At 44.3% G+C, this 27110-nt stretch overlaps 21 non-coding genes across 21 annotated transcripts; all 21 read right to left on the bottom strand.

Annotated features, from left to right (window-relative positions):
• Positions 1-251: 251 nt before the first annotated feature.
• Positions 252-324, bottom strand: Trnar-ucu (transfer RNA arginine (anticodon UCU)). Its single transcript has one exon. It is a non-coding gene; the product is annotated as a tRNA-Arg (tRNA).
• A 1220-nt stretch (positions 325-1544) lies between these two features.
• Trnar-ucu (transfer RNA arginine (anticodon UCU)) lies at positions 1545-1617 on the bottom strand. The gene has a single exon. It is a non-coding gene; the product is annotated as a tRNA-Arg (tRNA).
• A 1211-nt stretch (positions 1618-2828) lies between these two features.
• On the bottom strand, positions 2829-2901 carry Trnar-ucu (transfer RNA arginine (anticodon UCU)). Its single transcript has one exon. It is a non-coding gene; the product is annotated as a tRNA-Arg (tRNA).
• Positions 2902-4121: 1220 nt separating this feature from the next.
• Trnar-ucu (transfer RNA arginine (anticodon UCU)) lies at positions 4122-4194 on the bottom strand. Its single transcript has one exon. It is a non-coding gene; the product is annotated as a tRNA-Arg (tRNA).
• Positions 4195-5414: 1220 nt separating this feature from the next.
• Positions 5415-5487, bottom strand: Trnar-ucu (transfer RNA arginine (anticodon UCU)). Its single transcript has one exon. It is a non-coding gene; the product is annotated as a tRNA-Arg (tRNA).
• A 1220-nt stretch (positions 5488-6707) lies between these two features.
• Positions 6708-6780, bottom strand: Trnar-ucu (transfer RNA arginine (anticodon UCU)). The gene has a single exon. It is a non-coding gene; the product is annotated as a tRNA-Arg (tRNA).
• Positions 6781-8000: 1220 nt separating this feature from the next.
• On the bottom strand, positions 8001-8073 carry Trnar-ucu (transfer RNA arginine (anticodon UCU)). Its single transcript has one exon. It is a non-coding gene; the product is annotated as a tRNA-Arg (tRNA).
• Positions 8074-9293: 1220 nt separating this feature from the next.
• On the bottom strand, positions 9294-9366 carry Trnar-ucu (transfer RNA arginine (anticodon UCU)). The gene has a single exon. It is a non-coding gene; the product is annotated as a tRNA-Arg (tRNA).
• Positions 9367-10796: 1430 nt separating this feature from the next.
• Positions 10797-10869, bottom strand: Trnar-ucu (transfer RNA arginine (anticodon UCU)). The gene has a single exon. It is a non-coding gene; the product is annotated as a tRNA-Arg (tRNA).
• A 1220-nt stretch (positions 10870-12089) lies between these two features.
• Trnar-ucu (transfer RNA arginine (anticodon UCU)) lies at positions 12090-12162 on the bottom strand. The gene has a single exon. It is a non-coding gene; the product is annotated as a tRNA-Arg (tRNA).
• A 1220-nt stretch (positions 12163-13382) lies between these two features.
• Trnar-ucu (transfer RNA arginine (anticodon UCU)) lies at positions 13383-13455 on the bottom strand. Its single transcript has one exon. It is a non-coding gene; the product is annotated as a tRNA-Arg (tRNA).
• Positions 13456-14675: 1220 nt separating this feature from the next.
• Trnar-ucu (transfer RNA arginine (anticodon UCU)) lies at positions 14676-14748 on the bottom strand. Its single transcript has one exon. It is a non-coding gene; the product is annotated as a tRNA-Arg (tRNA).
• A 1220-nt stretch (positions 14749-15968) lies between these two features.
• Positions 15969-16041, bottom strand: Trnar-ucu (transfer RNA arginine (anticodon UCU)). The gene has a single exon. It is a non-coding gene; the product is annotated as a tRNA-Arg (tRNA).
• Positions 16042-17261: 1220 nt separating this feature from the next.
• Positions 17262-17334, bottom strand: Trnar-ucu (transfer RNA arginine (anticodon UCU)). The gene has a single exon. It is a non-coding gene; the product is annotated as a tRNA-Arg (tRNA).
• A 1220-nt stretch (positions 17335-18554) lies between these two features.
• On the bottom strand, positions 18555-18627 carry Trnar-ucu (transfer RNA arginine (anticodon UCU)). Its single transcript has one exon. It is a non-coding gene; the product is annotated as a tRNA-Arg (tRNA).
• Positions 18628-19847: 1220 nt separating this feature from the next.
• On the bottom strand, positions 19848-19920 carry Trnar-ucu (transfer RNA arginine (anticodon UCU)). The gene has a single exon. It is a non-coding gene; the product is annotated as a tRNA-Arg (tRNA).
• A 1219-nt stretch (positions 19921-21139) lies between these two features.
• Positions 21140-21212, bottom strand: Trnar-ucu (transfer RNA arginine (anticodon UCU)). The gene has a single exon. It is a non-coding gene; the product is annotated as a tRNA-Arg (tRNA).
• A 1220-nt stretch (positions 21213-22432) lies between these two features.
• Positions 22433-22505, bottom strand: Trnar-ucu (transfer RNA arginine (anticodon UCU)). The gene has a single exon. It is a non-coding gene; the product is annotated as a tRNA-Arg (tRNA).
• A 1220-nt stretch (positions 22506-23725) lies between these two features.
• On the bottom strand, positions 23726-23798 carry Trnar-ucu (transfer RNA arginine (anticodon UCU)). The gene has a single exon. It is a non-coding gene; the product is annotated as a tRNA-Arg (tRNA).
• A 1220-nt stretch (positions 23799-25018) lies between these two features.
• Positions 25019-25091, bottom strand: Trnar-ucu (transfer RNA arginine (anticodon UCU)). The gene has a single exon. It is a non-coding gene; the product is annotated as a tRNA-Arg (tRNA).
• A 1220-nt stretch (positions 25092-26311) lies between these two features.
• Positions 26312-26384, bottom strand: Trnar-ucu (transfer RNA arginine (anticodon UCU)). Its single transcript has one exon. It is a non-coding gene; the product is annotated as a tRNA-Arg (tRNA).
• Positions 26385-27110: the final 726 nt, after the last annotated feature.

Raw genomic sequence — 27110 nt, 5'->3', positions numbered from 1 at the left:
TTCTATCTGTAGGTAAAAATTGGGTATTGAAAGAAAATTCCCGTGAACAGGGGCGTGAAGATATGGTTCCGCTTTTACAGCATTTACACATAGCAGCGTCATGGATCTACGAGAATTTTGCTTGTATGTGTAAGGTTAACATATTTAAGCATAGAACTGAAGTCACAACAATTTTCACCTTTTGAAGACGCTTGTGGTTACCCATATGTCAATTCCCATCTCGTGATTGGCACACATTTTTAAAAATTGCCCGTCCCTTGTGGGGATCGAACCCACGACCTTTGGATTAGAAGTCCAACGCGCTATCCTCTGCGCCAAAGGGACGCTGTGCAAGTGACGGTCTCAGATGTAAGAGATTCTGCAAGACATGACCCGTGCTACATGTCTCGCGTTACTTTTCTGATAGGCTTACTTTCATATTTCTCTGAAGCAATTACATCAAAGACTCATTATTTATGTAACAGACACGATACATCGCTCCGAATCGCTCTGTTTACCATGGCTCTACTGATTGAAACACCTGCGTATTGACAGAGTTGCTCTGTACAATCGTAGTAACACAGTCCTGCTATTAGATTCGCTCACGTGCGCTGCTTACAGATAAATGGGAATTGCGCTCTTTAGAACAGCATCCACTCACAAAGTGGTAAACGACACACTGGGAACACTGTACGATTAGTCACATTTTTTGACTTTGGTTGACTGCTGTGTCACAGCCGGTCCCCATCATATGTATACACTCCAACGGACGTGTGTGCCCTGTTAGCACATTTACCAGGAACGTTAGCTGCATCACCTCCCTGGCAATTCCATGCCGTGCTCGAAGCGTCAGCCATTGCTTGGTGACAGTGTGCTTCGATGAGAAGTGGACAGATGATGCATCTCTCTCGCCGTCAGTTATAGGCGGGAATCATACTTAATGTAGTTTTCTGCAAGCGTCAGCGGAGCGTCAGACATCTGTGTCTGGTCTTCTCCCTTCATGCATCCACCAAGTCCACTCCTGGCAGTCTCCAGTAAAAGCCCCCTGTGCTGAAGCGAAAATTGCCGCCGTTTCTATAGATACAGAGTGCCATTGCTTACTGGGAACAGTTAAGGAACCATAGTACAATATCTTGTTGTGAAACTGTCTACTTTTCTCACTTGTGGCCGAGAAAACTGAAACCCTCTCACCTTGGGCTGGAAGAATTAAAGATCATGACTGGGATTACATACATTGACTCGTGAAGTAATACAAAATTATTTCACTCTTCACTGTATTTGTTTCTGTACAAAATGTGCGTTCTATTGCTATATTTCTATCTGTAGGTAAAAATTGGGTATTGAAAGAAAATTCCCGTGAACAGGGGCGTGAAGATATGGTTCCGCTTTTACAGCATTTACACATAGCAGCGTCATGGATCTACGAGAATTTTGCTTGTATGTGTAAGGTTAACATATTTAAGCATAGAACTGAAGTCACAACAATTTTCACCTTTTGAAGACGCTTGTGGTTACCCATATGTCAATTCCCATCTCGTGATTGGCACACATTTTTAAAAATTGCCCGTCCCTTGTGGGGATCGAACCCACGACCTTTGGATTAGAAGTCCAACGCGCTATCCTCTGCGCCAAAGGGACGCTGTGCAAGTGACGGTCTCAGATGTAAGAGATTCTGCAAGACATGACCCGTGCTACATGTCTCGCGTTACTTTTCTGATAGGCTTACTTTCATATTTCTCTGAAGCAATTACATCAAAGACTCATTATTTATGTAACAGACACGATACATCGCTCCGAATCGCTCTGTTTACCATGGCTCTACTGATTGAAACACCTGCGTATTGACAGAGTTGCTCTGTACAATCGTAGTAACACAGTCCTGCTATTAGATTCGCTCACGTGCGCTGCTTACAGATAAATGGGAATTGCGCTCTTTAGAACAGCATCCACTCACAAAGTGGTAAACGACACACTGGGAACACTGTACGATTAGTCACATTTTTTGACTTTGGTTGACTGCTGTGTCACAGCCGGTCCCCATCATATGTATACACTCCAACGGACGTGTGTGCCCTGTTAGCACATTTACCAGGAACGTTAGCTGCATCACCTCCCTGGCAATTCCATGCCGTGCTCGAAGCGTCAGCCATTGCTTGGTGACAGTGTGCTTCGATGAGAAGTGGACAGATGATGCATCTCTCTCGCCGTCAGTTATAGGCGGGAATCATACTTAATGTAGTTTTCTGCAAGCGTCAGCGGAGCGTCAGACATCTGTGTCTGGTCTTCTCCCTTCATGCATCCACCAAGCCCACTCCTGGCAGTCTCCAGTAAAAGCCCCCTGTGCTGAAGCGAAAATTGCCGCCGTTTCTATAGATACAGAGTGCCATTGCTTACTGGGAACAGTTAAGGAACCATAGTACAATATCTTGTTGTGAAACTGTCTACTTTTCTCACTTGTGGCCGAGAAAACTGAAACCCTCTCACCTTGGGCTGGAAGAATTAAAGATCATGACTGGGATTACATACATTGACTCGTGAAGTAATACAAAATTATTTCACTCTTCACTGTATTTGTTTCTGTACAAAATGTGCGTTCTATTGCTATATTTCTATCTGTAGGTAAAAATTGGGTATTGAAAGAAAATTCCCGTGAACAGGGGCGTGAAGATATGGTTCCGCTTTTACACATAGCAGCGTCATGGATCTACGAGAATTTTGCTTGTATGTGTAAGGTTAACATATTTAAGCATAGAACTGAAGTCACAACAATTTTCACCTTTTGAAGACGCTTGTGGTTACCCATATGTCAATTCCCATCTCGTGATTGGCACACATTTTTAAAAATTGCCCGTCCCTTGTGGGGATCGAACCCACGACCTTTGGATTAGAAGTCCAACGCGCTATCCTCTGCGCCAAAGGGACGCTGTGCAAGTGACGGTCTCAGATGTAAGAGATTCTGCAAGACATGACCCGTGCTACATGTCTCGCGTTACTTTTCTGATAGGCTTACTTTCATATTTCTCTGAAGCAATTACATCAAAGACTCATTATTTATGTAACAGACACGATACATCGCTCCGAATCGCTCTGTTTACCATGGCTCTACTGATTGAAACACCTGCGTATTGACAGAGTTGCTCTGTACAATCGTAGTAACACAGTCCTGCTATTAGATTCGCTCACGTGCGCTGCTTACAGATAAATGGGAATTGCGCTCTTTAGAACAGCATCCACTCACAAAGTGGTAAACGACACACTGGGAACACTGTACGATTAGTCACATTTTTTGACTTTGGTTGACTGCTGTGTCACAGCCGGTCCCCATCATATGTATACACTCCAACGGACGTGTGTGCCCTGTTAGCACATTTACCAGGAACGTTAGCTGCATCACCTCCCTGGCAATTCCATGCCGTGCTCGAAGCGTCAGCCATTGCTTGGTGACAGTGTGCTTCGATGAGAAGTGGACAGATGATGCATCTCTCTCGCCGTCAGTTATAGGCGGGAATCATACTTAATGTAGTTTTCTGCAAGCGTCAGCGGAGCGTCAGACATCTGTGTCTGGTCTTCTCCCTTCATGCATCCACCAAGTCCACTCCTGGCAGTCTCCAGTAAAAGCCACCTGTGCTGAAGCGAAAATTGCCGCCGTTTCTATAGATACAGAGTGCCATTGCTTACTGGGAACAGTTAAGGAACCATAGTACAATATCTTGTTGTGAAACTGTCTACTTTTCTCACTTGTGGCCGAGAAAACTGAAACCCTCTCACCTTGGGCTGGAAGAATTAAAGATCATGACTGGGATTACATACATTGACTCGTGAAGTAATACAAAATTATTTCACTCTTCACTGTATTTGTTTCTGTACAAAATGTGCGTTCTATTGCTATATTTCTATCTGTAGGTAAAAATTGGGTATTGAAAGAAAATTCCCGTGAACAGGGGCGTGAAGATATGGTTCCGCTTTTACAGCATTTACACATAGCAGCGTCATGGATCTACGAGAATTTTGCTTGTATGTGTAAGGTTAACATATTTAAGCATAGAACTGAAGTCACAACAATTTTCACCTTTTGAAGACGCTTGTGGTTACCCATATGTCAATTCCCATCTCGTGATTGGCACACATTTTTAAAAATTGCCCGTCCCTTGTGGGGATCGAACCCACGACCTTTGGATTAGAAGTCCAACGCGCTATCCTCTGCGCCAAAGGGACGCTGTGCAAGTGACGGTCTCAGATGTAAGAGATTCTGCAAGACATGTCCCGTGCTACATGTCTCGCGTTACTTTTCTGATAGGCTTACTTTCATATTTCTCTGAAGCAATTACATCAAAGACTCATTATTTATGTAACAGACACGATACATCGCTCCGAATCGCTCTGTTTACCATGGCTCTACTGATTGAAACACCTGCGTATTGACAGAGTTGCTCTGTACAATCGTAGTAACACAGTCCTGCTATTAGATTCGCTCACGTGCGCTGCTTACAGATAAATGGGAATTGCGCTCTTTAGAACAGCATCCACTCACAAAGTGGTAAACGACACACTGGGAACACTGTACGATTAGTCACATTTTTTGACTTTGGTTGACTGCTGTGTCACAGCCGGTCCCCATCATATGTATACACTCCAACGGACGTGTGTGCCCTGTTAGCACATTTACCAGGAACGTTAGCTGCATCACCTCCCTGGCAATTCCATGCCGTGCTCGAAGCGTCAGCCATTGCTTGGTGACAGTGTGCTTCGATGAGAAGTGGACAGATGATGCATCTCTCTTGCCGTCAGTTATAGGCGGGAATCATACTTAATGTAGTTTTCTGCAAGCGTCAGCGGAGCGTCAGACATCTGTGTCTGGTCTTCTCCCTTCATGCATCCACCAAGTCCACTCCTGGCAGTCTCCAGTAAAAGCCCCCTGTGCTGAAGCGAAAATTGCCGCCGTTTCTATAGATACAGAGTGCCATTGCTTACTGGGAACAGTTAAGGAACCATAGTACAATATCTTGTTGTGAAACTGTCTACTTTTCTCACTTGTGGCCGAGAAAACTGAAACCCTCTCACCTTGGGCTGGAAGAATTAAAGATCATGACTGGGATTACATACATTGACTCGTGAAGTAATACAAAATTATTTCACTCTTCACTGTATTTGTTTCTGTACAAAATGTGCGTTCTATTGCTATATTTCTATCTGTAGGTAAAAATTGGGTATTGAAAGAAAATTCCCGTGAACAGGGGCGTGAAGATATGGTTCCGCTTTTACAGCATTTACACATAGCAGCGTCATGGATCTACGAGAATTTTGCTTGTATGTGTAAGGTTAACATATTTAAGCATAGAACTGAAGTCACAACAATTTTCACCTTTTGAAGACGCTTGTGGTTACCCATATGTCAATTCCCATCTCGTGATTGGCACACATTTTTAAAAATTGCCCGTCCCTTGTGGGGATCGAACCCACGACCTTTGGATTAGAAGTCCAACGCGCTATCCTCTGCGCCAAAGGGACGCTGTGCAAGTTACGGTCTCAGATGTAAGAGATTCTGCAAGACATGACCCGTGCTACATGTCTCGCGTTACTTTTCTGATAGGCTTACTTTCATATTTCTCTGAAGCAATTACATCAAAGACTCATTATTTATGTAACAGACACGATACATCGCTCCGAATCGCTCTGTTTACCATGGCTCTACTGATTGAAACACCTGCGTATTGACAGAGTTGCTCTGTACAATCGTAGTAACACAGTCCTGCTATTAGATTCGCTCACGTGCGCTGCTTACAGATAAATGGGAATTGCGCTCTTTAGAACAGCATCCACTCACAAAGTGGTAAACGACACACTGGGAACACTGTACGATTAGTCACATTTTTTGACTTTGGTTGACTGCTGTGTCACAGCCGGTCCCCATCATATGTATACACTCCAACGGACGTGTGTGCCCTGTTAGCACATTTACCAGGAACGTTAGCTGCATCACCTCCCTGGCAATTCCATGCCGTGCTCGAAGCGTCAGCCATTGCTTGGTGACAGTGTGCTTCGATGAGAAGTGGACAGATGATGCATCTCTCTCGCCGTCAGTTATAGGCGGGAATCATACTTAATGTAGTTTTCTGCAAGCGTCAGCGGAGCGTCAGACATCTGTGTCTGGTCTTCTCCCTTCATGCATCCACCAAGTCCACTCCTGGCAGTCTCCAGTAAAAGCCCCCTGTGCTGAAGCGAAAATTGCCGCCGTTTCTATAGATACAGAGTGCCATTGCTTACTGGGAACAGTTAAGGAACCATAGTACAATATCTTGTTGTGAAACTGTCTACTTTTCTCACTTGTGGCCGAGAAAACTGAAACCCTCTCACCTTGGGCTGCAAGAATTAAAGATCATGACTGGGATTACATACATTGACTCGTGAAGTAATACAAAATTATTTCACTCTTCACTGTATTTGTTTCTGTACAAAATGTGCGTTCTATTGCTATATTTCTATCTGTAGGTAAAAATTGGGTATTGAAAGAAAATTCCCGTGAACAGGGGCGTGAAGATATGGTTCCGCTTTTACAGCATTTACACATAGCAGCGTCATGGATCTACGAGAATTTTGCTTGTATGTGTAAGGTTAACATATTTAAGCATAGAACTGAAGTCACAACAATTTTCACCTTTTGAAGACGCTTGTGGTTACCCATATGTCAATTCCCATCTCGTGATTGGCACACATTTTTAAAAATTGCCCGTCCCTTGTGGGGATCGAACCCACGACCTTTGGATTAGAAGTCCAACGCGCTATCCTCTGCGCCAAAGGGACGCTGTGCAAGTGACGGTCTCAGATGTAAGAGATTCTGCAAGACATGACCCGTGCTACATGTCTCGCGTTACTTTTCTGATAGGCTTACTTTCATATTTCTCTGAAGCAATTACATCAAAGACTCATTATTTATGTAACAGACACGATACATCGCTCCGAATCGCTCTGTTTACCATGGCTCTACTGATTGAAACACCTGCGTATTGACAGAGTTGCTCTGTACAATCGTAGTAACACAGTCCTGCTATTAGATTCGCTCACGTGCGCTGCTTACAGATAAATGGGAATTGCGCTCTTTAGAACAGCATCCACTCACAAAGTGGTAAACGACACACTGGGAACACTGTACGATTAGTCACATTTTTTGACTTTGGTTGACTGCTGTGTCACAGCCGGTCCCCATCATATGTATACACTCCAACGGACGTGTGTGCCCTGTTAGCACATTTACCAGGAACGTTAGCTGCATCACCTCCCTGGCAATTCCATGCCGTGCTCGAAGCGTCAGCCATTGCTTGGTGACAGTGTGCTTCGATGAGAAGTGGACAGATGATGCATCTCTCTCGCCGTCAGTTATAGGCGGGAATCATACTTAATGTAGTTTTCTGCAAGCGTCAGCGGAGCGTCAGACATCTGTGTCTGGTCTTCTCCCTTCATGCATCCACCAAGTCCACTCCTGGCAGTCTCCAGTAAAAGCCCCCTGTGCTGAAGCGAAAATTGCCGCCGTTTCTATAGATACAGAGTGCCATTGCTTACTGGGAACAGTTAAGGAACCATAGTACAATATCTTGTTGTGAAACTGTCTACTTTTCTCACTTGTGGCCGAGAAAACTGAAACCCTCTCACCTTGGGCTGGAAGAATTAAAGATCATGACTGGGATTACATACATTGACTCGTGAAGTAATACAAAATTATTTCACTCTTCACTGTATTTGTTTCTGTACAAAATGTGCGTTCTATTGCTATATTTCTATCTGTAGGTAAAAATTGGGTATTGAAAGAAAATTCCCGTGAACAGGGGCGTGAAGATATGGTTCCGCTTTTACAGCATTTACACATAGCAGCGTCATGGATCTACGAGAATTTTGCTTGTATGTGTAAGGTTAACATATTTAAGCATAGAACTGAAGTCACAACAATTTTCACCTTTTGAAGACGCTTGTGGTTACCCATATGTCAATTCCCATCTCGTGATTGGCACACATTTTTAAAAATTGCCCGTCCCTTGTGGGGATCGAACCCACGACCTTTGGATTAGAAGTCCAACGCGCTATCCTCTGCGCCAAAGGGACGCTGTGCAAGTGACGGTCTCAGATGTAAGAGATTCTGCAAGACATGACCCGTGCTACATGTCTCGCGTTACTTTTCTGATAGGCTTACTTTCATATTTCTCTGAAGCAATTACATCAAAGACTCATTATTTATGTAACAGACACGATACATCGCTCCGAATCGCTCTGTTTACCATGGCTCTACTGATTGAAACACCTGCGTATTGACAGAGTTGCTCTGTACAATCGTAGTAACACAGTCCTGCTATTAGATTCGCTCACGTGCGCTGCTTACAGATAAATGGGAATTGCGCTCTTTAGAACAGCATCCACTCACAAAGTGGTAAACGACACACTGGGAACACTGTACGATTAGTCACATTTTTTGACTTTGGTTGACTGCTGTGTCACAGCCGGTCCCCATCATATGTATACACTCCAACGGACGTGTGTGCCCTGTTAGCACATTTACCAGGAACGTTAGCTGCATCACCTCCCTGGCAATTCCATGCCGTGCTCGAAGCGTCAGCCATTGCTTGGTGACAGTGTGCTTCGATGAGAAGTGGACAGATGATGCATCTCTCTCGCCGTCAGTTATAGGCGGGAATCATACTTAATGTAGTTTTCTGCAAGCGTCAGCGGAGCGTCAGACATCTGTGTCTGGTCTTCTCCCTTCATGCATCCACCAAGTCCACTCCTGGCAGTCTCCAGTAAAAGCCCCCTGTGCTGAAGCGAAAATTGCCGCCGTTTCTATAGATACAGAGTGCCATTGCTTACTGGGAACAGTTAAGGAACCATAGTACAATATCTTGTTGTGAAACTGTCTACTTTTCTCACTTGTGGCCGAGAAAACTGAAACCCTCTCACCTTGGGCTGCAAGAATTAAAGATCATGACTGGGATTACATACACTGACTCGTGAAGTAATACAAAATTATTTCACTCTTCACTGTATTTGTTTCTGTACAAAATGTGCGTTCTATTGCTATATTTCTATCTGTAGGTAAAAATTGGGTATTGAAAGAAAATTCCCGTGAACAGGGGCGTGAAGATATGGTTCCGCTTTTACAGCATTTACACATAGCAGCGTCATGGATCTACGAGAATTTTGCTTGTATGTGTAAGGTTAACATATTTAAGCATAGAACTGAAGTCACAACAATTTTCACCTTTTGAAGACGCTTGTGGTTACCCATATGTCAATTCCCATCTCGTGATTGGCACACATTTTTAAAAATTGCCCGTCCCTTGTGGGGATCGAACCCACGACCTTTGGATTAGAAGTCCAACGCGCTATCCTCTGCGCCAAAGGGACGCTGTGCAAGTGACGGTCTCAGATGTAAGAGATTCTGCAAGACATGACCCGTGCTACATGTCTCGCGTTACTTTTCTGATAGGCTTACTTTCATATTTCTCTGAAGCAATTACATCAAAGACTCATTATTTATGTAACAGACACGATACATCGCTCCGAATCGCTCTGTTTACCATGGCTCTACTGATTGAAACACCTGCGTATTGACAGAGTTGCTCTGTACAATCGTAGTAACACAGTCCTGCTATTAGATTCGCTCACGTGCGCTGCTTACAGATAAATGGGAATTGCGCTCTTTAGAACAGCATCCACTCACAAAGTGGTAAACGACACACTGGGAACACTGTACGATTAGTCACATTTTTTGACTTTGGTTGACTGCTGTGTCACAGCCGGTCCCCATCATATGTATACACTCCAACGGACGTGTGTGCCCTGTTAGCACATTTACCAGGAACGTTAGCTGCATCACCTCCCTGGCAATTCCATGCCGTGCTCGAAGCGTCAGCCATTGCTTGGTGACAGTGTGCTTCGATGAGAAGTGGACAGATGATGCATCTCTCTCGCCGTCAGTTATAGGCGGGAATCATACTTAATGTAGTTTTCTGCAAGCGTCAGCGGAGCGTCAGACATCTGTGTCTGGTCTTCTCCCTTCATGCATCCACCAAGTCCACTCCTGGCAGTCTCCAGTAAAAGCCCCCTGTGCTGAAGCGAAAATTGCCGCCGTTTCTATAGATACAGAGTGCCATTGCTTACTGGGAACAGTTAAGGAACCATAGTACAATATCTTGTTGTGAAACTGTCTACTTTTCTCAAATGGTTCAAATGGCTCTGAGCGCTATGGGACTCAACTGCTGAGGTCATTAGTCCCCTAGAACTTAGAACTAGTTAAACCTAACTAACCTAAGGACATCACAAACATCCATGCCCGAGGCAGGATTCGAACCTGCGACCGTAGCGGTCTTGCGGTTCCAGACTGCAGCGCCTTTAACCGCACGGCCACTTCGGCCGGCCTACTTTTCTCACTTGTGGCCGAGAAAACTGAAACCCTCTCACCTTGGGCTGGAAGAATTAAAGATCATGACTGGGATTACATACATTGACTCGTGAAGTAATACAAAATTATTTCACTCTTCACTGTATTTGTTTCTGTACAAAATGTGCGTTCTATTGCTATATTTCTATCTGTAGGTAAAAATTGGGTATTGAAAGAAAATTCCCGTGAACAGGGGCGTGAAGATATGGTTCCGCTTTTACAGCATTTACACATAGCAGCGTCATGGATCTACGAGAATTTTGCTTGTATGTGTAAGGTTAACATATTTAAGCATAGAACTGAAGTCACAACAATTTTCACCTTTTGAAGACGCTTGTGGTTACCCATATGTCAATTCCCATCTCGTGATTGGCACACATTTTTAAAAATTGCCCGTCCCTTGTGGGGATCGAACCCACGACCTTTGGATTAGAAGTCCAACGCGCTATCCTCTGCGCCAAAGGGACGCTGTGCAAGTGACGGTCTCAGATGTAAGAGATTCTGCAAGACATGACCCGTGCTACATGTCTCGCGTTACTTTTCTGATAGGCTTACTTTCATATTTCTCTGAAGCAATTACATCAAAGACTCATTATTTATGTAACAGACACGATACATCGCTCCGAATCGCTCTGTTTACCATGGCTCTACTGATTGAAACACCTGCGTATTGACAGAGTTGCTCTGTACAATCGTAGTAACACAGTCCTGCTATTAGATTCGCTCACGTGCGCTGCTTACAGATAAATGGGAATTGCGCTCTTTAGAACAGCATCCACTCACAAAGTGGTAAACGACACACTGGGAACACTGTACGATTAGTCACATTTTTTGACTTTGGTTGACTGCTGTGTCACAGCCGGTCCCCATCATATGTATACACTCCAACGGACGTGTGTGCCCTGTTAGCACATTTACCAGGAACGTTAGCTGCATCACCTCCCTGGCAATTCCATGCCGTGCTCGAAGCGTCAGCCATTGCTTGGTGACAGTGTGCTTCGATGAGAAGTGGACAGATGATGCATCTCTCTCGCCGTCAGTTATAGGCGGGAATCATACTTAATGTAGTTTTCTGCAAGCGTCAGCGGAGCGTCAGACATCTGTGTCTGGTCTTCTCCCTTCATGCATCCACCAAGTCCACTCCTGGCAGTCTCCAGTAAAAGCCCCCTGTGCTGAAGCGAAAATTGCCGCCGTTTCTATAGATACAGAGTGCCATTGCTTACTGGGAACAGTTAAGGAACCATAGTACAATATCTTGTTGTGAAACTGTCTACTTTTCTCACTTGTGGCCGAGAAAACTGAAACCCTCTCACCTTGGGCTGCAAGAATTAAAGATCATGACTGGGATTACATACACTGACTCGTGAAGTAATACAAAATTATTTCACTCTTCACTGTATTTGTTTCTGTACAAAATGTGCGTTCTATTGCTATATTTCTATCTGTAGGTAAAAATTGGGTATTGAAAGAAAATTCCCGTGAACAGGGGCGTGAAGATATGGTTCCGCTTTTACAGCATTTACACATAGCAGCGTCATGGATCTACGAGAATTTTGCTTGTATGTGTAAGGTTAACATATTTAAGCATAGAACTGAAGTCACAACAATTTTCACCTTTTGAAGACGCTTGTGGTTACCCATATGTCAATTCCCATCTCGTGATTGGCACACATTTTTAAAAATTGCCCGTCCCTTGTGGGGATCGAACCCACGACCTTTGGATTAGAAGTCCAACGCGCTATCCTCTGCGCCAAAGGGACGCTGTGCAAGTGACGGTCTCAGATGTAAGAGATTCTGCAAGACATGACCCGTGCTACATGTCTCGCGTTACTTTTCTGATAGGCTTACTTTCATATTTCTCTGAAGCAATTACATCAAAGACTCATTATTTATGTAACAGACACGATACATCGCTCCGAATCGCTCTGTTTACCATGGCTCTACTGATTGAAACACCTGCGTATTGACAGAGTTGCTCTGTACAATCGTAGTAACACAGTCCTGCTATTAGATTCGCTCACGTGCGCTGCTTACAGATAAATGGGAATTGCGCTCTTTAGAACAGCATCCACTCACAAAGTGGTAAACGACACACTGGGAACACTGTACGATTAGTCACATTTTTTGACTTTGGTTGACTGCTGTGTCACAGCCGGTCCCCATCATATGTATACACTCCAACGGACGTGTGTGCCCTGTTAGCACATTTACCAGGAACGTTAGCTGCATCACCTCCCTGGCAATTCCATGCCGTGCTCGAAGCGTCAGCCATTGCTTGGTGACAGTGTGCTTCGATGAGAAGTGGACAGATGATGCATCTCTCTCGCCGTCAGTTATAGGCGGGAATCATACTTAATGTAGTTTTCTGCAAGCGTCAGCGGAGCGTCAGACATCTGTGTCTGGTCTTCTCCCTTCATGCATCCACCAAGTCCACTCCTGGCAGTCTCCAGTAAAAGCCCCCTGTGCTGAAGCGAAAATTGCCGCCGTTTCTATAGATACAGAGTGCCATTGCTTACTGGGAACAGTTAAGGAACCATAGTACAATATCTTGTTGTGAAACTGTCTACTTTTCTCACTTGTGGCCGAGAAAACTGAAACCCTCTCACCTTGGGCTGGAAGAATTAAAGATCATGACTGGGATTACATACATTGACTCGTGAAGTAATACAAAATTATTTCACTCTTCACTGTATTTGTTTCTGTACAAAATGTGCGTTCTATTGCTATATTTCTATCTGTAGGTAAAAATTGGGTATTGAAAGAAAATTCCCGTGAACAGGGGCGTGAAGATATGGTTCCGCTTTTACAGCATTTACACATAGCAGCGTCATGGATCTACGAGAATTTTGCTTGTATGTGTAAGGTTAACATATTTAAGCATAGAACTGAAGTCACAACAATTTTCACCTTTTGAAGACGCTTGTGGTTACCCATATGTCAATTCCCATCTCGTGATTGGCACACATTTTTAAAAATTGCCCGTCCCTTGTGGGGATCGAACCCACGACCTTTGGATTAGAAGTCCAACGCGCTATCCTCTGCGCCAAAGGGACGCTGTGCAAGTGACGGTCTCAGATGTAAGAGATTCTGCAAGACATGACCCGTGCTACATGTCTCGCGTTACTTTTCTGATAGGCTTACTTTCATATTTCTCTGAAGCAATTACATCAAAGACTCATTATTTATGTAACAGACACGATACATCGCTCCGAATCGCTCTGTTTACCATGGCTCTACTGATTGAAACACCTGCGTATTGACAGAGTTGCTCTGTACAATCGTAGTAACACAGTCCTGCTATTAGATTCGCTCACGTGCGCTGCTTACAGATAAATGGGAATTGCGCTCTTTAGAACAGCATCCACTCACAAAGTGGTAAACGACACACTGGGAACACTGTACGATTAGTCACATTTTTTGACTTTGGTTGACTGCTGTGTCACAGCCGGTCCCCATCATATGTATACACTCCAACGGACGTGTGTGCCCTGTTAGCACATTTACCAGGAACGTTAGCTGCATCACCTCCCTGGCAATTCCATGCCGTGCTCGAAGCGTCAGCCATTGCTTGGTGACAGTGTGCTTCGATGAGAAGTGGACAGATGATGCATCTCTCTCGCCGTCAGTTATAGGCGGGAATCATACTTAATGTAGTTTTCTGCAAGCGTCAGCGGAGCGTCAGACATCTGTGTCTGGTCTTCTCCCTTCATGCATCCACCAAGTCCACTCCTGGCAGTCTCCAGTAAAAGCCCCCTGTGCTGAAGCGAAAATTGCCGCCGTTTCTATAGATACAGAGTGCCATTGCTTACTGGGAACAGTTAAGGAACCATAGTACAATATCTTGTTGTGAAACTGTCTACTTTTCTCACTTGTGGCCGAGAAAACTGAAACCCTCTCACCTTGGGCTGCAAGAATTAAAGATCATGACTGGGATTACATACACTGACTCGTGAAGTAATACAAAATTATTTCACTCTTCACTGTATTTGTTTCTGTACAAAATGTGCGTTCTATTGCTATATTTCTATCTGTAGGTAAAAATTGGGTATTGAAAGAAAATTCCCGTGAACAGGGGCGTGAAGATATGGTTCCGCTTTTACAGCATTTACACATAGCAGCGTCATGGATCTACGAGAATTTTGCTTGTATGTGTAAGGTTAACATATTTAAGCATAGAACTGAAGTCACAACAATTTTCACCTTTTGAAGACGCTTGTGGTTACCCATATGTCAATTCCCATCTCGTGATTGGCACACATTTTTAAAAATTGCCCGTCCCTTGTGGGGATCGAACCCACGACCTTTGGATTAGAAGTCCAACGCGCTATCCTCTGCGCCAAAGGGACGCTGTGCAAGTGACGGTCTCAGATGTAAGAGATTCTGCAAGACATGACCCGTGCTACATGTCTCGTGTTACTTTTCTGATAGGCTTACTTTCATATTTCTCTGAAGCAATTACATCAAAGACTCATTATTTATGTAACAGACACGATACATCGCTCCGAATCGCTCTGTTTACCATGGCTCTACTGATTGAAACACCTGCGTATTGACAGAGTTGCTCTGTACAATCGTAGTAACACAGTCCTGCTATTAGATTCGCTCACGTGCGCTGCTTACAGATAAATGGGAATTGCGCTCTTTAGAACAGCATCCACTCACAAAGTGGTAAACGACACACTGGGAACACTGTACGATTAGTCACATTTTTTGACTTTGGTTGACTGCTGTGTCACAGCCGGTCCCCATCATATGTATACACTCCAACGGACGTGTGTGCCCTGTTAGCACATTTACCAGGAACGTTAGCTGCATCACCTCCCTGGCAATTCCATGCCGTGCTCGAAGCGTCAGCCATTGCTTGGTGACAGTGTGCTTCGATGAGAAGTGGACAGATGATGCATCTCTCTCGCCGTCAGTTATAGGCGGGAATCATACTTAATGTAGTTTTCTGCAAGCGTCAGCGGAGCGTCAGACATCTGTGTCTGGTCTTCTCCCTTCATGCATCCACCAAGTCCACTCCTGGCAGTCTCCAGTAAAAGCCCCCTGTGCTGAAGCGAAAATTGCCGCCGTTTCTATAGATACAGAGTGCCATTGCTTACTGGGAACAGTTAAGGAACCATAGTACAATATCTTGTTGTGAAACTGTCTACTTTTCTCACTTGTGGCCGAGAAAACTGAAACCCTCTCACCTTGGGCTGGAAGAATTAAAGATCATGACTGGGATTACATACATTGACTCGTGAAGTAATACAAAATTATTTCACTCTTCACTGTATTTGTTTCTGTACAAAATGTGCGTTCTATTGCTATATTTCTATCTGTAGGTAAAAATTGGGTATTGAAAGAAAATTCCCGTGAACAGGGGCGTGAAGATATGGTTCCGCTTTTACAGCATTTACACATAGCAGCGTCATGGATCTACGAGAATTTTGCTTGTATGTGTAAGGTTAACATATTTAAGCATAGAACTGAAGTCACAACAATTTTCACCTTTTGAAGACGCTTGTGGTTACCCATATGTCAATTCCCATCTCGTGATTGGCACACATTTTTAAAAATTGCCCGTCCCTTGTGGGGATCGAACCCACGACCTTTGGATTAGAAGTCCAACGGGCTATCCTCTGCGCCAAAGGGACGCTGTGCAAGTGACGGTCTCAGATGTAAGAGATTCTGCAAGACATGACCCGTGCTACATGTCTCGCGTTACTTTTCTGATAGGCTTACTTTCATATTTCTCTGAAGCAATTACATCAAAGACTCATTATTTATGTAACAGACACGATACATCGCTCCGAATCGCTCTGTTTACCATGGCTCTACTGATTGAAACACCTGCGTATTGACAGAGTTGCTCTGTACAATCGTAGTAACACAGTCCTGCTATTAGATTCGCTCACGTGCGCTGCTTACAGATAAATGGGAATTGCGCTCTTTAGAACAGCATCCACTCACAAAGTGGTAAACGACACACTGGGAACACTGTACGATTAGTCACATTTTTTGACTTTGGTTGACTGCTGTGTCACAGCCGGTCCCCATCATATGTATACACTCCAACGGACGTGTGTGCCCTGTTAGCACATTTACCAGGAACGTTAGCTGCATCACCTCCCTGGCAATTCCATGCCGTGCTCGAAGCGTCAGCCATTGCTTGGTGACAGTGTGCTTCGATGAGAAGTGGACAGATGATGCATCTCTCTCGCCGTCAGTTATAGGCGGGAATCATACTTAATGTAGTTTTCTGCAAGCGTCAGCGGAGCGTCAGACATCTGTGTCTGGTCTTCTCCCTTCATGCATCCACCAAGTCCACTCCTGGCAGTCTCCAGTAAAAGCCCCCTGTGCTGAAGCGAAAATTGCCGCCGTTTCTATAGATACAGAGTGCCATTGCTTACTGGGAACAGTTAAGGAACCATAGTACAATATCTTGTTGTGAAACTGTCTACTTTTCTCACTTGTGGCCGAGAAAACTGAAACCCTCTCACCTTGGGCTGGAAGAATTAAAGATCATGACTGGGATTACATACATTGACTCGTGAAGTAATACAAAATTATTTCACTCTTCACTGTATTTGTTTCTGTACAAAATGTGCGTTCTATTGCTATATTTCTATCTGTAGGTAAAAATTGGGTATTGAAAGAAAATTCCCGTGAACAGGGGCGTGAAGATATGGTTCCGCTTTTACAGCATTTACACATAGCAGCGTCATGGATCTACGAGAATTTTGCTTGTATGTGTAAGGTTAACATATTTAAGCATAGAACTGAAGTCACAACAATTTTCACCTTTTGAAGACGCTTGTGGTTACCCATATGTCAATTCCCATCTCGTGATTGGCACACATTTTTAAAAATTGCCCGTCCCTTGTGGGGATCGAACCCACGACCTTTGGATTAGAAGTCCAACGCGCTATCCTCTGCGCCAAAGGGACGCTGTGCAAGTGACGGTCTCAGATGTAAGAGATTCTGCAAGACATGACCCGTGCTACATGTCTCGCGTTACTTTTCTGATAGGCTTACTTTCATATTTCTCTGAAGCAATTACATCAAAGACTCATTATTTATGTAACAGACACGATACATCGCTCCGAATCGCTCTGTTTACCATGGCTCTACTGATTGAAACACCTGCGTATTGACAGAGTTGCTCTGTACAATCGTAGTAACACAGTCCTGCTATTAGATTCGCTCACGTGCGCTGCTTACAGATAAATGGGAATTGCGCTCTTTAGAACAGCATCCACTCACAAAGTGGTAAACGACACACTGGGAACACTGTACGATTAGTCACATTTTTTGACTTTGGTTGACTGCTGTGTCACAGCCGGTCCCCATCATATGTATACACTCCAACGGACGTGTGTGCCCTGTTAGCACATTTACCAGGAACGTTAGCTGCATCACCTCCCTGGCAATTCCATGCCGTGCTCGAAGCGTCAGCCATTGCTTGGTGACAGTGTGCTTCGATGAGAAGTGGACAGATGATGCATCTCTCTCGCCGTCAGTTATAGGCGGGAATCATACTTAATGTAGTTTTCTGCAAGCGTCAGCGGAGCGTCAGACATCTGTGTCTGGTCTTCTCCCTTCATGCATCCACCAAGTCCACTCCTGGCAGTCTCCAGTAAAAGCCCCCTGTGCTGAAGCGAAAATTGCCGCCGTTTCTATAGATACAGAGTGCCATTGCTTACTGGGAACAGTTAAGGAACCATAGTACAATATCTTGTTGTGAAACTGTCTACTTTTCTCACTTGTGGCCGAGAAAACTGAAACCCTCTCACCTTGGGCTGGAAGAATTAAAGATCATGACTGGGATTACATACATTGACTCGTGAAGTAATACAAAATTATTTCACTCTTCACTGTATTTGTTTCTGTACAAAATGTGCGTTCTATTGCTATATTTCTATCTGTAGGTAAAAATTGGGTATTGAAAGAAAATTCCCGTGAACAGGGGCGTGAAGATATGGTTCCGCTTTTACAGCATTTACACATAGCAGCGTCATGGATCTACGAGAATTTTGCTTGTATGTGTAAGGTTAACATATTTAAGCATAGAACTGAAGTCACAACAATTTTCACCTTTTGAAGACGCTTGTGGTTACCCATATGTCAATTCCCATCTCGTGATTGGCACACATTTTTAAAAATTGCCCGTCCCTTGTGGGGATCGAACCCACGACCTTTGGATTAGAAGTCCAACGCGCTATCCTCTGCGCCAAAGGGACGCTGTGCAAGTGACGGTCTCAGATGTAAGAGATTCTGCAAGACATGACCCGTGCTACATGTCTCGCGTTACTTTTCTGATAGGCTTACTTTCATATTTCTCTGAAGCAATTACATCAAAGACTCATTATTTATGTAACAGACACGATACATCGCTCCGAATCGCTCTGTTTACCATGGCTCTACTGATTGAAACACCTGCGTATTGACAGAGTTGCTCTGTACAATCGTAGTAACACAGTCCTGCTATTAGATTCGCTCACGTGCGCTGCTTACAGATAAATGGGAATTGCGCTCTTTAGAACAGCATCCACTCACAAAGTGGTAAACGACACACTGGGAACACTGTACGATTAGTCACATTTTTTGACTTTGGTTGACTGCTGTGTCACAGCCGGTCCCCATCATATGTATACACTCCAACGGACGTGTGTGCCCTGTTAGCACATTTACCAGGAACGTTAGCTGCATCACCTCCCTGGCAATTCCATGCCGTGCTCGAAGCGTCAGCCATTGCTTGGTGACAGTGTGCTTCGATGAGAAGTGGACAGATGATGCATCTCTCTCGCCGTCAGTTATAGGCGGGAATCATACTTAATGTAGTTTTCTGCAAGCGTCAGCGGAGCGTCAGACATCTGTGTCTGGTCTTCTCCCTTCATGCATCCACCAAGTCCACTCCTGGCAGTCTCCAGTAAAAGCCCCCTGTGCTGAAGCGAAAATTGCCGCCGTTTCTATAGATACAGAGTGCCATTGCTTACTCGGAACAGTTAAGGAACCATAGTACAATATCTTGTTGTGAAACTGTCTACTTTTCTCACTTGTGGCCGAGAAAACTGAAACCCTCTCACCTTGGGCTGCAAGAATTAAAGATCATGACTGGGATTACATACATTGACTCGTGAAGTAATACAAAATTATTTCACTCTTCACTGTATTTGTTTCTGTACAAAATGTGCGTTCTATTGCTATATTTCTATCTGTAGGTAAAAATTGGGTATTGAAAGAAAATTCCCGTGAACAGGGGCGTGAAGATATGGTTCCGCTTTTACAGCATTTACACATAGCAGCGTCATGGATCTACGAGAATTTTGCTTGTATGTGTAAGGTTAACATATTTAAGCATAGAACTGAAGTCACAACAATTTTCACCTTTTGAAGACGCTTGTGGTTACCCATATGTCAATTCCCATCTCGTGATTGGCACACATTTTTAAAAATTGCCCGTCCCTTGTGGGGATCGAACCCACGACCTTTGGATTAGAAGTCCAACGCGCTATCCTCTGCGCCAAAGGGACGCTGTGCAAGTGACGGTCTCAGATGTAAGAGATTCTGCAAGACATGACCCGTGCTACATGTCTCGCGTTACTTTTCTGATAGGCTTACTTTCATATTTCTCTGAAGCAATTACATCAAAGACTCATTATTTATGTAACAGACACGATACATCGCTCCGAATCGCTCTGTTTACCATGGCTCTACTGATTGAAACACCTGCGTATTGACAGAGTTGCTCTGTACAATCGTAGTAACACAGTCCTGCTATTAGATTCGCTCACGTGCGCTGCTTACAGATAAATGGGAATTGCGCTATTTGAACAGCATCCACTCACAAAGTGGTAAACGACACACTGGGAACACTGTACGATTAGTCACATTTTTTGACTTTGGTTGACTGCTGTGTCACAGCCGGTCCCCATCATATGTATACACTCCAACGGACGTGTGTGCCCTGTTAGCACATTTACCAGGAACGTTAGCTGCATCACCTCCCTGGCAATTCCATGCCGTGCTCGAAGCGTCAGCCATTGCTTGGTGACAGTGTGCTTCGATGAGAAGTGGACAGATGATGCATCTCTCTCGCCGTCAGTTATAGGCGGGAATCATACTTAATGTAGTTTTCTGCAAGCGTCAGCGGAGCGTCAGACATCTGTGTCTGGTCTTCTCCCTTCATGCATCCACCAAGTCCACTCCTGGCAGTCTCCAGTAAAAGCCCCCTGTGCTGAAGCGAAAATTGCCGCCGTTTCTATAGATACAGAGTGCCATTGCTTACTGGGAACAGTTAAGGAACCATAGTACAATATCTTGTTGTGAAACTGTCTACTTTTCTCACTTGTGGCCGAGAAAACTGAAACCCTCTCACCTTGGGCTGCAAGAATTAAAGATCATGACTGGGATTACATACACTGACTCGTGAAGTAATACAAAATTATTTCACTCTTCACTGTATTTGTTTCTGTACAAAATGTGCGTTCTATTGCTATATTTCTATCTGTAGGTAAAAATTGGGTATTGAAAGAAAATTCCCGTGAACAGGGGCGTGAAGATATGGTTCCGCTTTTACAGCATTTACACATAGCAGCGTCATGGATCTACGAGAATTTTGCTTGTATGTGTAAGGTTAACATATTTAAGCATAGAACTGAAGTCACAACAATTTTCACCTTTTGAAGACGCTTGTGGTTACCCATATGTCAATTCCCATCTCGTGATTGGCACACATTTTTAAAAATTGCCCGTCCCTTGTGGGGATCGAACCCACGACCTTTGGATTAGAAGTCCAACGCGCTATCCTCTGCGCCAAAGGGACGCTGTGCAAGTGACGGTCTCAGATGTAAGAGATTCTGCAAGACATGACCCGTGCTACATGTCTCGCGTTACTTTTCTGATAGGCTTACTTTCATATTTCTCTGAAGCAATTACATCAAAGACTCATTATTTATGTAACAGACACGATACATCGCTCCGAATCGCTCTGTTTACCATGGCTCTACTGATTGAAACACCTGCGTATTGACAGAGTTGCTCTGTACAATCGTAGTAACACAGTCCTGCTATTAGATTCGCTCACGTGCGCTGCTTACAGATAAATGGGAATTGCGCTCTTTAGAACAGCATCCACTCACAAAGTGGTAAACGACACACTGGGAACACTGTACGATTAGTCACATTTTTTGACTTTGGTTGACTGCTGTGTCACAGCCGGTCCCCATCATATGTATACACTCCAACGGACGTGTGTGCCCTGTTAGCACATTTACCAGGAACGTTAGCTGCATCACCTCCCTGGCAATTCCATGCCGTGCTCGAAGCGTCAGCCATTGCTTGGTGACAGTGTGCTTCGATGAGAAGTGGACAGATGATGCATCTCTCTCGCCGTCAGTTATAGGCGGGAATCATACTTAATGTAGTTTTCTGCAAGCGTCAGCGGAGCGTCAGACATCTGTGTCTGGTCTTCTCCCTTCATGCATCCACCAAGTCCACTCCTGGCAGTCTCCAGTAAAAGCCCCCTGTGCTGAAGCGAAAATTGCCGCCGTTTCTATAGATACAGAGTGCCATTGCTTACTGGGAACAGTTAAGGAACCATAGTACAATATCTTGTTGTGAAACTGTCTACTTTTCTCACTTGTGGCCGAGAAAACTGAAACCCTCTCACCTTGGGCTGGAAGAATTAAAGATCATGACTGGGATTACATACATTGACTCGTGAAGTAATACAAAATTATTTCACTCTTCACTGTATTTGTTTCTGTACAAAATGTGCGTTCTATTGCTATATTTCTATCTGTAGGTAAAAATTGGGTATTGAAAGAAAATTCCCGTGAACAGGGGCGTGAAGATATGGTTCCGCTTTTACAGCATTTACACATAGCAGCGTCATGGATCTACGAGAATTTTGCTTGTATGTGTAAGGTTAACATATTTAAGCATAGAACTGAAGTCACAACAATTTTCACCTTTTGAAGACGCTTGTGGTTACCCATATGTCAATTCCCATCTCGTGATTGGCACACATTTTTAAAAATTGCCCGTCCCTTGTGGGGATCGAACCCACGACCTTTGGATTAGAAGTCCAACGCGCTATCCTCTGCGCCAAAGGGACGCTGTGCAAGTGACGGTCTCAGATGTAAGAGATTCTGCAAGACATGACCCGTGCTACATGTCTCGCGTTACTTTTCTGATAGGCTTACTTTCATATTTCTCTGAAGCAATTACATCAAAGACTCATTATTTATGTAACAGACACGATACATCGCTCCGAATCGCTCTGTTTACCATGGCTCTACTGATTGAAACACCTGCGTATTGACAGAGTTGCTCTGTACAATCGTAGTAACACAGTCCTGCTATTAGATTCGCTCACGTGCGCTGCTTACAGATAAATGGGAATTGCGCTCTTTAGAACAGCATCCACTCACAAAGTGGTAAACGACACACTGGGAACACTGTACGATTAGTCACATTTTTTGACTTTGGTTGACTGCTGTGTCACAGCCGGTCCCCATCATATGTATACACTCCAACGGACGTGTGTGCCCTGTTAGCACATTTACCAGGAACGTTAGCTGCATCACCTCCCTGGCAATTCCATGCCGTGCTCGAAGCGTCAGCCATTGCTTGGTGACAGTGTGCTTCGATGAGAAGTGGACAGATGATGCATCTCTCTCGCCGTCAGTTATAGGCGGGAATCATACTTAATGTAGTTTTCTGCAAGCGTCAGCGGAGCGTCAGACATCTGTGTCTGGTCTTCTCCCTTCATGCATCCACCAAGTCCACTCCTGGCAGTCTCCAGTAAAAGCCCCCTGTGCTGAAGCGAAAATTGCCGCCGTTTCTATAGATACAGAGTGCCATTGCTTACTGGGAACAGTTAAGGAACCATAGTACAATATCTTGTTGTGAAACTGTCTACTTTTCTCACTTGTGGCCGAGAAAACTGAAACCCTCTCACCTTGGGCTGCAAGAATTAAAGATCATGACTGGGATTACATACACTGACTCGTGAAGTAATACAAAATTATTTCACTCTTCACTGTATTTGTTTCTGTACAAAATGTGCGTTCTATTGCTATATTTCTATCTGTAGGTAAAAATTGGGTATTGAAAGAAAATTCCCGTGAACAGGGGCGTGAAGATATGGTTCCGCTTTTACAGCATTTACACATAGCAGCGTCATGGATCTACGAGAATTTTGCTTGTATGTGTAAGGTTAACATATTTAAGCATAGAACTGAAGTCACAACAATTTTCACCTTTTGAAGACGCTTGTGGTTACCCATATGTCAATTCCCATCTCGTGATTGGCACACATTTTTAAAAATTGCCCGTCCCTTGTGGGGATCGAACCCACGACCTTTGGATTAGAAGTCCAACGCGCTATCCTCTGCGCCAAAGGGACGCTGTGCAAGTGACGGTCTCAGATGTAAGAGATTCTGCAAGACATGACCCGTGCTACATGTCTCGCGTTACTTTTCTGATAGGCTTACTTTCATATTTCTCTGAAGCAATTACATCAAAGACTCATTATTTATGTAACAGACACGATACATCGCTCCGAATCGCTCTGTTTACCATGGCTCTACTGATTGAAACACCTGCGTATTGACAGAGTTGCTCTGTACAATCGTAGTAACACAGTCCTGCTATTAGATTCGCTCACGTGCGCTGCTTACAGATAAATGGGAATTGCGCTCTTTAGAACAGCATCCACTCACAAAGTGGTAAACGACACACTGGGAACACTGTACGATTAGTCACATTTTTTGACTTTGGTTGACTGCTGTGTCACAGCCGGTCCCCATCATATGTATACACTCCAACGGACGTGTGTGCCCTGTTAGCACATTTACCAGGAACGTTAGCTGCATCACCTCCCTGGCAATTCCATGCCGTGCTCGAAGCGTCAGCCATTGCTTGGTGACAGTGTGCTTCGATGAGAAGTGGACAGATGATGCATCTCTCTCGCCGTCAGTTATAGGCGGGAATCATACTTAATGTAGTTTTCTGCAAGCGTCAGCGGAGCGTCAGACATCTGTGTCTGGTCTTCTCCCTTCATGCATCCACCAAGTCCACTCCTGGCAGTCTCCAGTAAAAGCCCCCTGTGCTGAAGCGAAAATTGCCGCCGTTTCTATAGATACAGAGTGCCATTGCTTACTGGGAACAGTTAAGGAACCATAGTACAATATCTTGTTGTGAAACTGTCTACTTTTCTCACTTGTGGCCGAGAAAACTGAAACCCTCTCACCTTGGGCTGGAAGAATTAAAGATCTTGACTGGGATTACATACATTGACTCGTGAAGTAATACAAAATTATTTCACTCTTCACTGTATTTGTTTCTGTACAAAATGTGCGTTCTATTGCTATATTTCTATCTGTAGGTAAAAATTGGGTATTGAAAGAAAATTCCCGTGAACAGGGGCGTGAAGATATGGTTCCGCTTTTACAGCATTTACACATAGCAGCGTCATGGATCTACGAGAATTTTGCTTGTATGTGTAAGGTTAACATATTTAAGCATAGAACTGAAGTCACAACAATTTTCACCTTTTGAAGACGCTTGTGGTTACCCATATGTCAATTCCCATCTCGTGATTGGCACACATTTTTAAAAATTGCCCGTCCCTTGTGGGGATCGAACCCACGACCTTTGGATTAGAAGTCCAACGCGCTATCCTCTGCGCCAAAGGGACGCTGTGCAAGTGACGGTCTCAGATGTAAGAGATTCTGCAAGACATGACCCGTGCTACATGTCTCGCGTTACTTTTCTGATAGGCTTACTTTCATATTTCTCTGAAGCAATTACATCAAAGACTCATTATTTATGTAACAGACACGATACATCGCTCCGAATCGCTCTGTTTACCATGGCTCTACTGATTGAAACACCTGCGTATTGACAGAGTTGCTCTGTACAATCGTAGTAACACAGTCCTGCTATTAGATTCGCTCACGTGCGCTGCTTACAGATAAATGGGAATTGCGCTCTTTAGAACAGCATCCACTCACAAAGTGGTAAACGACACACTGGGAACACTGTACGATTAGTCACATTTTTTGACTTTGGTTGACTGCTGTGTCACAGCCGGTCCCCATCATATGTATACACTCCAACGGACGTGTGTGCCCTGTTAGCACATTTACCAGGAACGTTAGCTGCATCACCTCCCTGGCAATTCCATGCCGTGCTCGAAGCGTCAGCCATTGCTTGGTGACAGTGTGCTTCGATGAGAAGTGGACAGATGATGCATCTCTCTCGCCGTCAGTTATAGGCGGGAATCATACTTAATGTAGTTTTCTGCAAGCGTCAGCGGAGCGTCAGACATCTGTGTCTGGTCTTCTCCCTTCATGCATCCACCAAGTCCACTCCTGGCAGTCTCCAGTAAAAGCCCCCTGTGCTGAAGCGAAAATTGCCGCCGTTTCTATAGATACAGAGTGCCATTGCTTACTGGGAACAGTTAAGGAACCATAGTACAATATCTTGTTGTGAAACTGTCTACTTTTCTCACTTGTGGCCGAGAAAACTGAAACCCTCTCACCTTGGGCTGGAAGAATTAAAGATCATGACTGGGATTACATACATTGACTCGTGAAGTAATACAAAATTATTTCACTCTTCACTGTATTTGTTTCTGTACAAAATGTGCGTTCTATTGCTATATTTCTATCTGTAGGTAAAAATTGGGTATTGAAAGAAAATTCCCGTGAACAGGGGCGTGAAGATATGGTTCCGCTTTTACAGCATTTACACATAGCAGCGTCATGGATCTACGAGAATTTTGCTTGTATGTGTAAGGTTAACATATTTAAGCATAGAACTGAAGTCACAACAATTTTCACCTTTTGAAGACGCTTGTGGTTACCCATATGTCAATTCCCATCTCGTGATTGGCACACATTTTTAAAAATTGCCCGTCCCTTGTGGGGATCGAACCCACGACCTTTGGATTAGAAGTCCAACGCGCTATCCTCTGCGCCAAAGGGACGCTGTGCAAGTGACGGTCTCAGATGTAAGAGATTCTGCAAGACATGACCCGTGCTACATGTCTCGCGTTACTTTTCTGATAGGCTTACTTTCATATTTCTCTGAAGCAATTACATCAAAGACTCATTATTTATGTAACAGACACGATACATCGCTCCGAATCGCTCTGTTTACCATGGCTCTACTGATTGAAACACCTGCGTATTGACAGAGTTGCTCTGTACAATCGTAGTAACACAGTCCTGCTATTAGATTCGCTCACGTGCGCTGCTTACAGATAAATGGGAATTGCGCTCTTTAGAACAGCATCCACTCACAAAGTGGTAAACGACACACTGGGAACACTGTACGATTAGTCACATTTTTTGACTTTGGTTGACTGCTGTGTCACAGCCGGTCCCCATCATATGTATACACTCCAACGGACGTGTGTGCCCTGTTAGCACATTTACCAGGAACGTTAGCTGCATCACCTCCCTGGCAATTCCATGCCGTGCTCGAAGCGTCAGCCATTGCTTGGTGACAGTGTGCTTCGATGAGAAGTGGACAGATGATGCATCTCTCTCGCCGTCAGTTATAGGCGGGAATCATACTTAATGTAGTTTTCTGCAAGCGTCAGCGGAGCGTCAGACATCTGTGTCTGGTCTTCTCCCTTCATGCATCCACCAAGTCCACTCCTGGCAGTCTCCAGTAAAAGCCCCCTGTGCTGAAGCGAAAATTGCCGCCG

The sequence above is a fragment of the Schistocerca cancellata genome, chromosome 1 (genome assembly GCF_023864275.1).
Source record: "Schistocerca cancellata isolate TAMUIC-IGC-003103 chromosome 1, iqSchCanc2.1, whole genome shotgun sequence".
Taxonomy (NCBI): domain Eukaryota; kingdom Metazoa; phylum Arthropoda; class Insecta; order Orthoptera; family Acrididae; genus Schistocerca; species Schistocerca cancellata.
The sequence above is the reverse complement of the archived record's forward strand: the minus strand, read 5'-3'. Positions and strand labels throughout refer to the sequence as shown.